Source organism: Chrysochloris asiatica, unplaced genomic scaffold, assembly GCF_000296735.1.
Source record: "Chrysochloris asiatica unplaced genomic scaffold, ChrAsi1.0 scaffold00215, whole genome shotgun sequence".
NCBI lineage: Eukaryota > Metazoa > Chordata > Mammalia > Afrosoricida > Chrysochloridae > Chrysochloris > Chrysochloris asiatica.
Genome location: NW_006408733.1, coordinates 4,468,180 through 4,474,388, shown reverse-complemented (window position 1 = coordinate 4,474,388; position 6,209 = coordinate 4,468,180). Strand labels below are relative to the sequence as shown.

General features: G+C 39.4%; 1 protein-coding gene across 4 annotated transcripts in view; it reads right to left on the bottom strand.

The window, feature by feature from the left end:
- Positions 1-6,209, bottom strand: part of RAPGEF6 (Rap guanine nucleotide exchange factor (GEF) 6) — a 304,075-nt gene that overhangs the window by 279,703 nt on the left and 18,163 nt on the right. The gene's annotated exons all lie outside the window — the stretch shown is intronic.

Here is a 6,209-nt window from a genome sequence, read left to right as displayed (position 1 = left end):
CAGAGTAAGGAAAACCGAAGCTGCTTAGAATCAATTAGTCCAATGATTAGTTGATTAACATCAGTATCCACAACTCTACGACAAGAACTACCAACTTCTCTGAAAGGGTTCACATTAGAAAGTCTCAGATAGAGTGGAAGACAATGTGGAATAAAACTCAAAATTATTTTAAAAGACTGGGCTTACTGGATGGACAGAAACAGAAGGAACTCAAGACTATGGCTCTCTGCCACCTTCAGATCTGGAATGGAACGCATCCTCATGGTCCAGTTTTCAACCAAGCAGTGCATGTTGTTGCTAAGTGCTGTCGAGTTGGTTCTGACTCACAGTGACCTTGTACAGAGTTTCCAAGAAGTGGCTAGTACGTTTGAACCACCAATCTTGTGGTTAAAACCAACCTTACAATACAGTGCTTTATCCCATAGCACCAGGTATATATGGAGGACAACAACACTGGTGAGGTATACTCACCAAAGACAACCATTCAAGATCAAAAGGGCAACATTTACCTAGGGGCAAAATTCAGAGGCACAGGGAAGGAGGGTGGAATGGAAATAGGAACCTCAGGTTGGAAGTGGGATAACTGTTGTTGCTGGAGAGAACTGCAATCACTGAAAGGAAACAAAGTGTGCGATCTATTGAATATAAAACTGATGATCTTCTCTGTAAACATTCATTCAATTCACAACAAAAAAAATTTCAAAAAAAAGACAAGAGCTTACACATGAACCGAACAGAATGTACTCACACTTGCCAGGTCTAGCAGAGTGGTGGTTACAAGTTGGGCTGCTAACCTCAAGTTCGAAACCACCAGTCATTTCGTGGGAGAAACATGAGGCTTTCTGCTCTCATAGAGATTTACAGCCTCAGAAACCTTATACAGGGTCACTGTGAGTTGGAACTGAGTTGACAACACTTAACAACAACAATATTGCATAACGAGGGAGTCCTGGTGTGGTGGTCTAGTATAAGCACTCAGCCACAAAGTCCATTTGAACCACAAGGCTAGCGGTTTAAACTCACCAGCTGCTGCTCGGAACTCCTCCAAGTCAGACTAGACTCGATGGCACTTACATTGTATAAAGAGGATTCCATTATAAGATTAAGCACTAGATTTCAAGGTTGGTTTGAATCGCAGCCCTGTATTAGAGCAGCTTCCAAGGAGCAGCTGGTGTGTTTGAACTGCCAGTCTTGTAGTTAGCAGTCCAGTGCTTATCCTACAGTATCACACTAGGAGTCTAGTTTAAGATGGTGGCGGAGGTGGTGTGCCGTGGAATCAGTTCCAACTCCTAGTGATACATCGGAGTCCTGGGACAGCACTGCAAGGTAAGCACTGGACTATTAACTATAAGGTCAGCAGTTTAAACCCACCAGGGACTCCTTGGAAACTCTACACATGATCAGTATGAGTGAGAAATGACTCGACAACCCTTAACTAACCAAACCAACCAAAATATAATATACCTTGCTCATGGGTTTCCTGATATAAGTAGCAGTGACGGCCTTCAAGAAGCCCCTAAATGTCGAAAATGGTGACACACCAAACAAAAGTTTGGCAGTTCAGTTCCACCCAGAGGTGACTCAGAAGACAGGCCTGGTGATATGCTTCTTGAAAACCATATGGAACAGTTCTACACTGCATATATTGGGTCATGAGTCAAAACTGACTCAATGGCAGCTTAACAACAACCATTACCATCTCACTGGATAACTGAAACAGCCTTTCTACCTCTAGTTTGACCTTTGTAAGTTCTGGCAGCGTAGTGCTTATGAATCAAGATGCTAACCTCAGGGTCAGCAGTTCAAAACTACCAGCTGTTCTGTTAGAGAAAGATTTGTCTCTCTGTTCCTGTAAAGATTTACAGCCTCAGAAATAGTGTTTCTAAGAGTCGGAATCAACTCCACGGCATATAACCACCATCAACGCATTCTTCACTATGTTGCCAGAATGGATCCTAACCATGCCTCCAACCTCATCTATATTACTAACTCTTGTACCAGTATTATAATTGCACAGACAATGTGTACATGTCAACTGTTCTCATTTCATAGCCTTGGTACAAGACGTTCCTTCTAAAAATAACATATTTCATATGTCACATTCTAGAATAAAATAAACAGGACTCTAGACTCATGGAAAGAGAAAGGCTGTGTGCTAGTGGCCAGGAGGCAAGCTTGCAGAATGTGCCCTTGGGTTGTTTAAATGATTACATATTTCTGAGTGTTTTTGTGTACATCCAAAAAAACCCAGAAGGAATAGAAGCAAATACTGTTGAATGATGATTCATGGAGATGATTGTAATCATTGCAATGAAACGAAATACAGTAAGATGAGGGTAAAGCTGATGTTTTCCCATGTAAACTATCACTCAATTCACAAAAAAAAAATAAAAAAAAAAAAAAAAGAATACAATAAACAAAGAATGTTTATTTAGGATTGTATTGTTGTTGTTGTTAAGTGCCGTCGAGTCGGTTCCAACCCATAGCGACCCTGTACAGGGTTTCCGAGGGTGTAAATCTTTATGGGAGTAGAAAGCCTCATCTTTCTCCCGCGGAGCGGCTGGTCGTTTTGAACCGCTGACGTTAAGGTTCGCAGCCCGATTTGTAACCACTACGCTACCAGAGCTCCACCTAGGATTATATTAAGCATCTGTTTATATGTTAGTACATAAACAAAAGTTCAAAGTTTAAAATGGAACCTTGAAATTCAATTTTCTCTCATAAAGAGAAAGCAGTGGGTACAACTAGACTAAGAAGCCCCTATCAGATGTGGTCACTATGAGTTGGAAAGGACTCAACAGTACTCCAACAAATAGTGGATTAAGGAAGTCACTGATCTGTAATGTAACCTTTCCCAGGCTATTTTAACTCTGTGTAGTTCAGTGCCTATAATAAAAACTCGTATTTCACTAACTTTAATCCTACCAGCTACTCTTCTTAGTACATCCAATATATACTGTGTCCTCATGTGTAAATAAGTCCTAATGTTTTAGCTATGTGTCAAAGCACAACAGCCCTCTAGATGCCAAAGTTTCAGTTTATGTCAAGGTGATGGAGACTGCTTCTATGCCCCTCTGGAACTACATTCAAAAAGGATGCACATATGTCTGTAATAGGGGTAGTTGTGAAGAGCTGTCAAGTTGGCTCTGACTCATAGCAACCCTGTAACAGGGTTTCCAAGGGTGAGTCAGAAATGTCAACCTCACAGTCCTATGCTTTATCCTACAGCATCACAACACAAATGGGCAATTTTTTTCTACCAAGGCCATTTAGATATTTACAGCATCATTCGCAGGGCATACAAAATTAACAACTTAAAACTAACCTATTAATGCTTGGTCAAACATTTAATAAACTCATACCTAATGTGATAGATGGAACTATGGTTGCCTTGGCAGGGCCAGACCAAATGATTTCACGGGTGTTATACAGCACGTGGGCTAGACAGACATTCCCTACCTGGCTCTACAGCCTCGAGTTCTTAATATAATGAACCTGTCAGTTTGTTGAACTATGGTGGCATGTGTGTTATTGTGATTCTGGAAGCTATGCCACCAGTATTTTAAATACCAGTAGGGTCATCCATGGTGGATAGGTTTGAACTGAGTTTCCAAACTAAGACAGACTAGGAAGAAAGAGAGACTGCTTACTAATTTTAGTCACTGAAACCCTTTTGAATAGCAGTGGAACACTGTCAGATAGCATCAGATGAAGCTAGCATCAGAGAAACATGATGAAGAACACTGAAATATTGTCAGATATAGTGTCAGATGATAAGAACCTCAGGTTGGAAGGTATTCAAAAAATGACTAGGGAAGAGCTGCCTCCTCAAAGTAGAGTTGACAGTTATGACACAAATGGAGTAAGCCTTTTGGACCGTGCTTTGCTGATGGAGCAAAAATAAAATTGAAGAGAAAAGCCGAAAACATCCATTAATAATTGGAACATGGAATATATGAAATATGAATCTAGGAAAACTGGATATTGTCAAAACTAAAATAGAACACACACATAAACATTGATATTGTAGGCACTGTTATTAGGTGCCATCGAGTTGGTACTGACTCATAGCACAACAGAACGAAACACCTCCAGTTCCTGGGCCAACCTCACAATTGCTGCCATGCCTGAGCCCAATGCCACTACCATTACGCCAATTCATCTCGTTGGGGAATCTTCCTCTTTTTTAGCTGAAATGGAGTGCTACTGGCCATTTTGAATCTGACAGTCACATAGTTTACTATACTGGGAATAACAAAATCTGTCTTGAAGTACAACACTGTCTGTGATAAGATAATATCCATATGCCTACAAGGAAGACCAATTAATACCACTGTTACTCAAATTTACACACCAACCACTAAAGCCAATGATGGTGAAACTGAAGAATTCTACATATTTCTTCAGTCTGAAATTGATCAAACATGCAATCAAGATGTACTGGTAATTAAATTCAATTAAATGTACTGGCAATTGAAATGCAAAGGTTGGAAACAAAAATGATCAGTACTTGAAACATAAAAGATGACTATACACATGGATCTCGCCAGATGATATACAAAGGAATCACACTGACTACATCTGTGGAAAGAGACAGTGGAAAACCTCCATATCATGAGCCAAAACAAGGCCAGGGGCAGGAATACACTATCAATTTGCTCATACACAAGTTCAGGTGGCAGCTGAAGAAATTTAAAACAAGTCCAAGAGCCAAATTATGACCTTGAACATATCCTATCTGAATTTAGAGATTATCTGAATAACAGATTTCATGTATTAGACACTAAAGACCGAAGACCATTAGAGTTGTGGACGACATCAAGAACATCATATAGGAAGAAAGGTACTGGTCATTAAGAAGAAAAGACCAAAATGAATGTAAGAAGAGACTCTGAAACCTGTTCTCCAGCATACAGATGCTAAAACAAATGAGAAGGTAAAACAGCTGAATAGAAAAATTCAAAAGGAAGCTGGCAACAACAACTTCAAGTATTTTAATGAAATGTAAAAAGATCTGGAGTTAGAAAACCAAAAGGGAAGAAATAAGCATTTCTCAAGCTGAGAGAACTGTAGAAAAAAATTCATGCCTCGAGTTGAAATACTGAAGGATTCTATGTACAAAATACTGAGTGATGCAGAAAGCATCAAAAGAAAATGGAAGGATTCTCAACAAAATCCTAGCCAGCAGAATCCAACAGCACATCAAAAAAATAATACATTATGACCAAGCGGGTTTCATAAAAGGGATGCAAGGATGGTTGAGCATCAGGATAACAATCATCATAATCCATCATATAAATAAGAAAAAGGAAAAGAACCACATGATCATATCGATTGACGCAAAAAAGGCATTTGACAAAATCCAACATCCATTCCTGATAAAAACATTCAACAAAGTAAGAATTGAAGGGAAATTCCTCAACATAATCAAGAGCACATATACAAAACCAAGAGCCTACATCACGCTCAATGGAGAGAAACTGAAAGTCTTCCCCTTGTGAACAGAAACCAGACAAGGATGCCCTTTATCACCGCTCCTATATCAATATTGTGTTGGAAGTTTTAGCCAGAGCTATATGGCATGATAAAGAAATTATAGGCATCCAAATTGGCAAAGAGGATGTAAAGCTCTCCTTATTTGCAGATGATATGATCCTATACAAACATAACCAGAGACACAAAGAACTTATACAAAGAAAATTACAAAGCACTACTACAAGAAACCAAAAGAGACCTACAGAAGTGGAAGAATATACCATGTTCCTGGATAGGAAGACTCAACATCGTGAAATTGTCAATACTGCCCAGAGTAATTTACACATACAATGCAATCCCAATCCAGATTCCAACAACATTCTTCAAAGAGATGGAAAGGACAATTACTAATTCTATATGGAAAAGTAAGAGACCCAGGATAAGCAAAGCAATGCTTAAAGGAAGAACAAGGTTGGAGGTCTCTCACTCCCTGATTTCAAACTTTACTATATGGCTACGGTGGTCAAAACAGCCTGGTAACTGGTATAATGTAAGAGACATTGATCAATGGAGCAGAATGGAGAATCCAGGTATCAACCCAACCACTTACAGCCAAATGATCTTCAACAAAGTACCTAGGCACATTGCATGGGGAAGAGACAGTCTCTTTAACAAATGGTGCTGGCAGAACTGGAAAGTGATATGAAAAAGAATGAAACAAGACCTTTGCCTCA